We start from the raw sequence: 11,710 nt of genomic DNA on the forward strand, positions 1-11,710 counted from the left end.
CACAAACACACACACACACACACACAAACACACACAGACAGTGTATATATATATATATATTATTACCTTATTACTTCTTGTCAGTTTTTTGTAATAATGCTATGGCAATACTGTATGTAAACACAATCATGCACAAAGTATTTTAAACAAAGTCAAAGTCATCAAAGTTATGAAAGTCAAAGAGGAATCAAATAGAATATCACTGAAATCATTTTCCATGATTCTTTCATACTTCACTGTGAATCGACTGCTGTTCATTGTAATAGTGAGGTGGGTTTAACCCTTCATTAAACTAAATCTACATAAACCCAACAATCAGACACGACCGCGCTGGATATCGCTGAGCTCAGCACTTCTGCAGCACTTCTCAGATGTGGCGTGTGAAGCCGTGTAATCGGTGTTCACTCGCGCACAAACACACACTTTCACATACGAGGTCAAAGAAAACCAGAGAGACGACCCTGCGGTCAGAGCCGGAAACCCTCAGTGTCTCCAGAGCCCTCGACACATCAACGATATGAACAATAGCTCCAGTACGGCTCATTAGAGACCCATAAACCCCTGCACTCAGGAACGCCAGCGGACCCAGACACAAGACACACTGCAGCTCAACATCACATTACTGAGGTTTCTGGACATGGCTTTTTGGACACCATAGTATTCCTGTGTTCTTTTTCAGCATTTTTAAATACTGAAAAATACTAAAACAATTTATAAATGGAAGGGTTTGCATTTGCATGTCAGGTACCAATCTATGAAATTAAAGGAAAATATATTTACTTTGTACTTGGGTCAAAGACGTTAAGATGTCCGCATCAAAAGTGATTTTATGTCCATAGACAGCACATTAAATGCGAGTAAAGTGTCTACATTTAAGGTTTCAAATACGTTTTTGAAGAGTAAAATGTCAAAATTTGGTTGAAACAATGTTACAGTGTCATTCAGTGTAACACAATATTTATGTAAAAATTCAAACAACATGCTTATTCTGACGTGTACATATTAAAATACATAAAAGAATGAGTGAGCATATTAAATTTTATCAGGGTTTAAATGAGTAAAAAATTATTACTGACAAATGGGCAAAACCTAGGATAGTAGCAAATTAAAAAAAATGTAAAATAACAACTAATTAGTATTTGGGGTGAAAGTAATTAGTTTTTGAATGTGTCATAAATAGATTTTTGTTGTAAATATGCCTGACAAGATTGTTACACTGAATGACATTTTAGTGGGTGTCTTCTGTAAATCAGGGAAAACATGTATGATATTTATTTTTTGCTCAGAAAAACAAAAACAAAAATACAATTACATTAAGCAGAAAACGTAAAAAATTATTTTTTTATTTATTTTTTTTTTTGGAAAAACAACAACAATTTAAAGCAGTATTGTTTTTATGTTTAAACCCTTTTTCGTCTTTGACCCACTTATACAAAATATACTTATACTGGCCTGATTCAGTTTACTCAGAACACGACCAGAGAAATCTCCATTAATATTTTATTATAAGTTACCTTAAATATACATAATAAATTACTAATATATATATATATATATATATATATATATATATATATATATAAAATATATATATATATATTTTTTTTTTTTTGACAATAATTAAAATAAATAAATAAAATAAAAAAAGTTACAATAATTATTTTGTGAACCTTGTGCATCCTTAAAAATATATATAAAAGATACAAAAATTAAAATAATTTGTAATAATAATAATAATAATAATAATAAAGTCCACAAAATAAAGACCAGCAAAATAAACTAACTTGCATACTTGCTAAATACTCAGAAAATAAATAAGTAAATAAATAAACATTGAGAATTTTAGAGCATTTATATTATATTATATTATATATAAAATTACACACAAACTCTTTCTCTGTAACACACTCTCTCATTCTCACACACTGACTCAAGACATTCAGTGACCTGTTGAACCCTTCTGACTGATGCGTAAGCAGTTTTTTCTCCGCCCTCTGCGCTTCTATTTAAGACCATTATTTCCAGGAGGCAGCACACATTTAGCGCAGGGCCAACAGGCCGACACAGGAATTTGGATTGCTGGTAAAACAGGGAATATTTGACGCCTACAAAGAGTAAACACAGAGGCCCTGTCTCACTGACCCCGCCCCTTTTTCACACCTCATCACTTCCTGTCTGTCCTGCTCTCACAGGAGAATCTGTTTCATGTAACTAGCAGCATGTCCTGACCAGCCGTGATTCTGCGCCAAATAACACGTCTGACACCCAACAATCACTTCGGAGCCCCTAAGGGGAACTGATGATGGATTAAAAATGAGATGAGAGGACAAATTATATTTTAATGCTTTTGCATTCGCTCACAAAACTTCCCAGAGAAACTTTGCATTCACTCGTAAAACATTTGCATTCTCTCACATAAGTATTGAGTCGCCTCAATAAGCTTTGCGTTCGCAAGCAAAAGCATTAAAACAGTTTTCCTCTCACCTCATATTATTTCCATCACAAAAGTTTTGTGAGCGAATGCAAAGTTTCTCTGCGAAACGAAAATGTTTGCTTACCGAAGAAAGGGGAACACAAAAGTTTTGCTAGCAAACACAAAGTTACTCTGGGAAATACAAAAGTATTGTGAGCAAATGTAAAATTGTGTGAACAAACGTAAAGGGGAACGCAAAAGTACTGCATGTGAATGTAAAGTTTTGCAAACAAACATAAAGGGGAATGCAGAAGTATTGCGAACGTGTGTAAACCTTTTTGGGGGAATGCAAACGTTTTGTGAGTGAACGTAAAGTTTTGCGAATAAACGTAAAGTGGTACGCAAAAACTTGCACGCAAACAAAGTTTTGCAAAATAACGTAAAGGAGAATGGCAAAGTTTTGCGAATGAACAGAATTTTTTTGAGGGAATGCAAAAGTTTTGCGAGCAAACACAAAGGTATTTGAACAAACGCAAAAGGGAACACAAAAGTATTGTGAGCAAATAAAAAGTTTTACTAACAAACATAAAGGGGAATGCAGAAGTTGTGCGAATCCACGTAAACGTTTGGGGGAATGCAAAAGTACTGTGAGCAAAAGCAAAGTTTTGTGAACAAATGTAAAGGGGTATGCAAAATTATTACGAGAGAACAAAGTTTGTGAACTAACAAAGGGGAACGCAAAGGTTTTGAGAGAACGTAAAGTTTTGCGAATTTGCGAAGTATTGTGAAAGAACACAAAGTTTAGTGAACTAATGTAAAGGGGAAGCAAAAGTTTTGCGAACGCACAGAAACTTTTTGGGGGGAACGCAAAGTTATTTTACCAAACGTAAAGGTGAACGCAAAAGCATTGTGAACAATCGTAAACTTTTCGGGGAACACAAAATTTTGTGAATAAATGTAAACTTTTTTAGGGGAACGCAAAGTTTTGCGAACTAATGTAAAGGGGAATGCAAAAGTTTTGTTAACTAACAGAGTCTTTTTAGGGGGAACACAAAAGCTTTGTGAACAATCGTAAACTTTTCGGGGAACACAAAATTTTGCGAATAAATGTAAACTTTTTTTAGGGGAACACAATGTTTTGCGAACTAATGTAAAGGGGAATGCAAAAGTTTTGCGAACAAACAAACTTTTTTAGGGGAACGCAAAGTTTTGCGAACTAATGTAAAGGGGAATGCAAAAGTTTTGTTAACTAACAGAGTCTTTTTAGGGGGAACACAAAAGCTTTGTGAACAATCGTAAACTTTTCGGGGAACACAAAATTTTGCGAATAAATGTAAACTTTTTTTAGGGGAACACAATGTTTTGCGAACTAATGTAAAGGGGAATGCAAAAGTTTTGCGAACAAACAAACTTTTTTAGGGGAACGCAAAGTTTTGCGAACTAATGTAAAGGGGAATGCAAAAGTTTTGCGAACTAACAAACTTTTTTAGGGGAACGCAAAGTTTTGCGAACTATTGTAAAGGGGAATGCAAAACTTTTGCGAATGAACAAACTTTTTTAGGGGAATGCAAAGTTTTGTGAACTAATGTAAAGGAGAAGCAAAAGTACTGTCAGCAAAAACAAAGTTTTGTGAACTAATGTAAAGGGGAATGCAAAACTTTTGCGAACGAACAAAATTTTTTAGGGGAACGCAAAGTTTTGCGAACTAATGTAAAGGGGAATGCAAAACTTGTGAACGAACAAACTTTTTTAGGGGAACGCAAAGTTTTGCGAACTTTTGTAAAGGTGAATGCAAAAGTTTTGTGAACAAACAAACATTTTAGGGGGACGCAAAGTTTTGCGAACTAATGTAAAGGGGAATGGCAAACGTTTTGCGAACAAACAAACTTTTTTAGGGGAAGGCAAAGTTTTGCGAACTAATGTAAAAGGGAATGCAAAAGTTTTCCGAACAAACAACACTTTCTTGGGGGAAACTCAAAAGTTTTACGAAGGAACGCATGAGCACTGAAATATAATTTTTCCTCCCATCCCATTTTTTTCCATCACCATGTCTGTAAAATTGCAGCCAGAAAACAAAAAGACAAACGAAATAATCCTGTCACACCACTGTTGATGGCTGCAGCTGGTTAGCATTAAACTTGCTTTCAACATTGATTAATTTAAGATTAACATGAAATTAAGTTGATTATAAACACACTTCTGCGTTAATATTTGCATGTTTTTTTTTTTTGTCTGTCTCCAGACCCTCAATACAAACAGCATCCGGCAGGAGGCGTGTAGCTGTGCGTCAGAACCGAATCAGACAGGCAGCGGTGGGCATGTGATTCCAGCACACTTCAGATCCTCAGAAAACAAACACACACACGCATCAGATATAGTGTGGCGTTCACACACCTTCCTCCGAATGAACACACTGGTCAGAGTCGGAGCGAGATGAAGGATGCTCCTGTTGCAGGTTTGGCAGGTGTTCATCCTGTCATCAACTTTCACTCAATGACAGTTTTACAGCTTCCTGAACGCTCGTCTCCACGGAAACCCATAAATATCAGCGTTTCGCATTAATTATCTAGACTTTGGTTTCAAAATGAACTGAAAATATTCTTGCACTCAAGATCTCAAAACATGGTGTTTTGCCAAAGCATCCGTCAATTGAACCAAAATCGAAATCAGGATATGGCTTAGTACGCTTACCAAATCACAAAAAGCTGTTTAAATTTAATTATATAAGTAGATATTGTCTGTTGTGCTGCATGAAGATTACAGCATTTCACTGGAATTGTAAGGAGAAGCACTGACCGAAAGTTAAAGGTCTCCCTGCAGGTTTCTGCCAAAATAAAAGGGTTTAACTGTTGCAATTAAGAGGTAAGTGTTGTAATTTTACTACTGTAAAATAGTAAAATAAATTATTTAAATAGTTTTTTAAAGTGCAGTTGTATTAGAACATGAATATATTTATGTCCCAGGAATAATAATAATAATAATAATAATATACAATTATTATTATTATCCCCAAGACAGCAACATAATATAAAACAATAATAATTATAATAATAATAATAATAATATCCCTAAGACAGGCAACAAAATTGTTGTTGTTGTTGTTGTTATTCATTACAACAGTGTGCATGTGATGTGAATGTGAACTAAAATCCAGGTACAGTCAATATTAGGGCTGCCCTCGACTAAAGATTTTTCTGGTCGACTAGCAGTCGTTCATTTTAAGCATTAGTCGACTAATCGCACGTTTATTAATAAACCATTTAAATCATGATAATGAGCCTTTAGTTGCCTACAAAGCCTAATAAGAGCTCAGGCGCACCCATAAAGCTTGCCACAGCGCACCGGCAGAAGTAATGATTATGAATGTGTCAGGGAAAAACAGTAAAATTAAACTGCATTAACATTTTAATAATCTATTGATAAACTAGAGTTTTGGGCTTAAGAGATGAAGTCGGTGAGACTGACTCGTCATCTCCACAGTAGTGGATGCGCCTACATGCAAGCTTCATACGGATTACATAATCTGAAAATATTTGTTTTTTCATTTGAATTGGTTCATTTGAAAGTAGACATTTCACTCTCTATAGATATATATTTCATGTCTGTAAGGCAAGTAGGCCTATACACTGAGTTTCGCGCTCAAGTTCACAGAGACCGAGACGGCAGAAAGCGCACCCTGTTTGCTTTCATTATTTTACAAAAGCACAATGTTTTGTTGTTATAGTGAGTGCACACAAATAAACGTAGAGGTTTTACAGATTTGAGAGATGTATTACTCTGATCTGTATGACCAAAATGACGGAGTATTTTAAGAGCAAGTGAGCGCACCGGTGCCTCCATCTGTCATGCAGTGAGCGCACTACTGTTCAGACACTTGAACTGCGCACATTTTTCTAGGTTAACATTAGATTGAGCGGCCATGTAAAGTTACTACTACTCACATATTTCAGATGATAAGCCATATTTGAGGTCGATGACTTGTCGATGAGCGTTTGGATGTACTGTATTACCACAAAATCCAGCCGTTAACGATCTGTCCGTGCACTTCCTGTGGATTTTTTTTTTCTGCGACTAAGCGACTAATACAATTTTGGTCGACCTAGTCAATATAAAGTTTTTTTTTTTTCTCTGTTCAATTTTATCACTGGAAAGTGGTTGAAGCTGTTAATTTTGCTCTAAACATGCACAAGATTGATGCATTTAACTTTAAAAAAGTACAAAATATTCTTCCGCAGCCATCTTAGACGGACTTCTCCCACCTTAGTCTCTCAAAATCCTGTGGGAAACACTGAAAAATTCTATTCACATGATCACTAATTCACATTCATTGGCTCGTTCGTTCATTCATTCATCAGCATCATTCAGCCTCTCGTGAACACTCTCCTCATTGACTGCATTGTGTATGTAATTCCCTCATTGTGCGCGGTCGGGAATATGATGGTCTGATACAGCTGATTATTTGCTTATATGACGCACACCTTTCCAGAGGGTAATGGAATGTTTTGGTCTATTTTTACTGGACTGACTATGTTCTGCTGATTGCACACTAGTCACTCTTCCAGAACTTCCCCGCTTTGTGTGCATGTATAATCTATAAGCATCGACCTTGTGAAACATTTTTACAGTTATGTGAAAACAGCTATTAACTGTATGTTGTTTTGTTTTCTACTCAAATAATATTGATCCTGTTGTTTTCAAGCAGATTTTTGGTTAACTTGCAAATCTTCCTCCCACCTTGTGGGGTTTTACAGATTTGAGAGATGTATTACTCTGATCTGTATGACCAAAATGACGGAGTATTTTAAGAGCAAGTGAGCGCACCGGTGCCTCCATCTGTCATGCAGTGAGCGCACTACTGTTCAGACACTTGAACTGCGCACATTTTTCTAGGTTAACATTAGATTGAGCGGCCATGTAAAGTTACTACTACTCACATATTTCAGATGATAAGCCATATTTGAGGTCGATGACTTGTCGATGAGCGTTTGGATGTACTGTATTACCACAAAATCCAGCCGTTAACGATCTGTCCGTGCACTTCCTGTGGATTTTTTTTTTCTGCGACTAAGCGACTAATACAATTTTGGTCGACCTAGTCAATATAAAGTTTTTTTTTTTTCTCTGTTCAATTTTATCACTGGAAAGTGGTTGAAGCTGTTAATTTTGCTCTAAACATGCACAAGATTGATGCATTTAACTTTAAAAAAGTACAAAATATTCTTCCGCAGCCATCTTAGACGGACTTCTCCCACCTTAGTCTCTCAAAATCCTGTGGGAAACACTGAAAAATTCTATTCACATGATCACTAATTCACATTCATTGGCTCGTTCGTTCATTCATTCATCAGCATCATTCAGCCTCTCGTGAACACTCTCCTCATTGACTGCATTGTGTATGTAATTCCCTCATTGTGCGCGGTCGGGAATATGATGGTCTGATACGGCTGTGGAGACGCTGCGATTCTCCAGGGTGTATTTTGGCCGCTGTTCAGGAAAAGAAAAGTGGGAGATTGAGTTTCTCTGCTGTGCTGCTATTACAGGAGCAACAGCTACTACAGGCATCGAAACACGGTTTACTTCAGGATGTAATGGAAATAAAACACATCAGCCGTGTGGAATCAGACATGCAGGACAAACACAGTTATGTGACAAATGCAATGACAGCTGCACAAATCTACTGCTTAGTATCGCTAATGAAGGAAATGATGCAGCATGAGCTCACAGGCCATTTAATTTATTTAACATTTTAATGGATGAATATGAACAATGATATTCACTTTTCTGTTCATGCTTTAAATGTCTTGAATGCACAGCAACAATACAAAAATATAAAATAATAATAATAATAATTATTATTATTATCCCCTAAGACAGCAACATAATATAAAAATAGTATTATTAAGTCAAGTCAAGTCACCTTTATTTGTATAGCGCTTTATACAATACTGGTTGTGTCAAAGCAGCTTTACAGTGTCAAATAGGAAAATAAATATATTTTTATTATTATATTATTATTATTCCCAAGACAGCAACATAATATAAAAAATATTATTATTATTATTATTATTCCCAAGACAGCAACATAATATAACATTTCTATATTTTGCATGTTTAATTTTAATTTTCATATTCATTTTTTATATAAAATTCTATATAAAATTTCATAAATTATAAATTAAATAAAGGTATAAATAAATAATTATTTTTGTCATTAAAACCTAAACTTTTGACATTTGCCTTCTTTTGTTATTTCGGTAAGTGCTTTAAATCTGACACACATACACACATTCACACACATTCACACACATTCACACACACACTCACTCACTCACTCACTCACTCACTCACTCACTCACTCACTCACTCACTCACTCACTCACTCACTCACTCACTCACTCACTCACTCACTCACTCACTCACTCACTCACTCACTCACTCACTCACTCACTCACTCACTCACTCATTTGAAAAATCTTATTCTTATTTTATGAAAAATCTGTAAATCGGTTTCTATTGATGTTTTTGAGCATCATCAAATTAGGTAATTTAAGGCCTTTTTTTGCAAATCAGCAGATTTTTTTTTTGATGCATGTCTGTTATTATTGTCTGAACTTTTTAATTGTTGCTTGTTGCACTGCAATAAGACACACATCAAGTTCAACTTTTAATAATCATCTCAAGCATGTTTCTTTCTAATCAGTCTAGTTGTTTTTGAACACAACGCCTCTCGAGTGAAGTGAACGCCCCTAATAAAAGCCTCAGAAACATTTGTTTACAAGCTAAACCCGTTGCATAGCTGAGAATCCTCCGTCTACAGCTGGGAAAAATAATAAAACGGCATGAAATAATGAAATTGCACAACATGATTTGCACAGCGGTATCTCCCAGAAGTCAGTGGCTTTACTGATGGAGTTTCCAGCCCTTTCCTTCCCCGTCCGTAGGTCACACAGACTGTTAATTAACAGAAAATGAGGTTATTTAAAGCCCAAAACGAGGCAGAGAATAGAGCCAGTATGTATGCGGCTCATAGGAAATGTGGAGGCTGCGATCGAGCCGCAGAAACCGCTGAATAAATACAGTATCTGTGCTGCGGTGTTTGCTTTAGCTCCGCTCCACACAAAGCTCACATTGATCAACTTCCTCTCTGAATATTGTCACGGAGGAATATGACGCTCACGTTAACGGCAGAAACACTCTGAATTCATCTCTGTCCTGTAGCTGAATGAATCCATTAAGACTCTAACACAAGTACCACGGTAATAATCTGGTACGCTGCCATAAAGCATCCTATGAGGTACCATGTAAATACCACGCTATATAAATATACCAATCATACTGTACCATAATATATATCAAAGTTCCACGGTATTACCATGTTTTTTAACTATAGTGCCATGGTAATACTACGGTTTTCCAGATGCTATCATGATAAAAATACCACAATTTTCTCAGAAGAACGGAAATGAATTCAGAGTGTTCCTGTCATTAAAATAAGAGCACTTTCTCAGATGTGTCTCCCAAAAACACTCCAGTAATCTCACACATATAGTTGCAGAAGTGATCTCAACAATGTCTCAAAGTGTGCTCAGATCTGCCAAGATACCAAGTCAGAGATCTCAACATGAACTCAATCATTTCTCATCACATGGTCTGGAGCTGCTTCATATTCATTTTACAGCTCTATACTTCCACTGGATAAAAACTACTGACTCATTTGGCTCTGCATTTATTTCTCATCAATTTTAATGAATGAGATTAAATGGAGAGCAAAACGAGACTTTCTCAGATGTTTCTCCCAAGAAAAAGACTCCAATAATCTCACACGTTTCCTCTAGAGTTTCAGAAAAGATTTCAACAATGTCTCAAGCAGTGCTCAGTAGAGATTTTTTAAGCATTTTACAATAATCTGATATCGGTTTTGTAATATCGGATTCACCGAAAAACGCCGCCATCTTGTGGATGTTTTGAGAATTGCACGCAGGATCAACATTGCAGCGCATCTGAGGGGAAACAAGGCAACAACAACGGCGTGCACAGGTACTTGATTTACTGTAGTTAGTAAACTTTATTTAACATAACAGCCATTAATGCACAAATTAGATGTATTACATAAATGCCTGATATGCAGTTTATGCAGCTTGGCTCGAAGAAATAGAGATGAACTCACGGAGTCACGTAAGATAATCCGTCAAGTCCTGTCCCAATAAAGACGTAACTTTGCATGAATTAAATAATATGCAGCCATGAATGGGCGCATGTTGGAAATAAAAGTGCTGAATTTAATCGGTTCTGGATATCGGTTATCGGGCACATAAACATGCAAATAATTGGTATCGGTATCGGTTATAAAATATCAATATCGGTCGATCACTAGTGCTCAGACTTGCCAAAATACCAAAGTCTCCAATCACAAGTCAGAGATCTCAATATGAGCTCAGTCATTTCTCACCAAACAATCTGAGTTGCTTTTCATTCATTTCACACCTCTATACTCTTACTGGATGATGACTGGTGACTCATTTGGGCCTGTATTTATTTCTCAGAAGAAATGTTAATGAATGAGATTAAATGGAGGGAAAAACAAGACTTTCTCAGATGTTTCTCCCAAGAAAGACTCCAATAATCTCACATATAGTGTTGCAGAAGTGATCTCAACAATGTCTCATTTATGTTTTTAGGGTCAGAAACATCGGAGACCAAGTTGATACTTCAATGAAACAACAAGCAAGAACATTAAATCTCATGAGGTTTAAAAGAGCAAGTTCTGAGCAATACAAATAGCCCCTTTAAAGATGTTAAAGCAGAATCAGATGTATTGCTAAGCAATAGTTTATTACCGTTAGAATATTTTTGCATCTGCATACTCCATTAATGGCATTATGTAACGCATCACTGTGCATGTTCACATTTATGCAGATTGATTCAGTAATGAGCATCAGAGGTCAAAGCAATCCGTCTGTCTCCAAGCCCAATCACAATAATGTAGGCATTCAGCGGCTAATGCATATGCCATTATTTACATCCTCAGTTGGGGATAATTAGCTATTCGTTGGCGATGGGAAAAATCGCCACTACAATGCCGTCTCTTGCGTTCGGCAAACAAAAGCACAAAGGCTTCATTTAAGGTGATATATTTGCTCGTGAAAATGGCTCAAATGTGTCACGGGCAGAATGGTGTAATAGTATAAAGTGCCTAGCAACACTTACATCATGTCTGGGCAGAGGACACACACTCTCTCACTCTCACTCACACTCACACACACACTCACACACACACACACACACACACACACACAC

General features: G+C 36.3%; 1 protein-coding gene across 2 annotated transcripts in view; it reads right to left on the minus strand.

Moving 5' to 3' along the window:
• The window catches only part of LOC107678782 (cysteine-rich motor neuron 1 protein-like), a 65,379-nt gene that overhangs the window by 32,195 nt on the left and 21,474 nt on the right, over positions 1–11,710 (minus strand). The window lies entirely within an intron of this gene.

The sequence above is a fragment of the Sinocyclocheilus anshuiensis genome, unplaced genomic scaffold (assembly GCF_001515605.1).
Source record: "Sinocyclocheilus anshuiensis isolate Anshui unplaced genomic scaffold, SAMN03320099.WGS_v1.1 scaffold208, whole genome shotgun sequence".
Classification (NCBI taxonomy): domain Eukaryota; kingdom Metazoa; phylum Chordata; class Actinopteri; order Cypriniformes; family Cyprinidae; genus Sinocyclocheilus; species Sinocyclocheilus anshuiensis.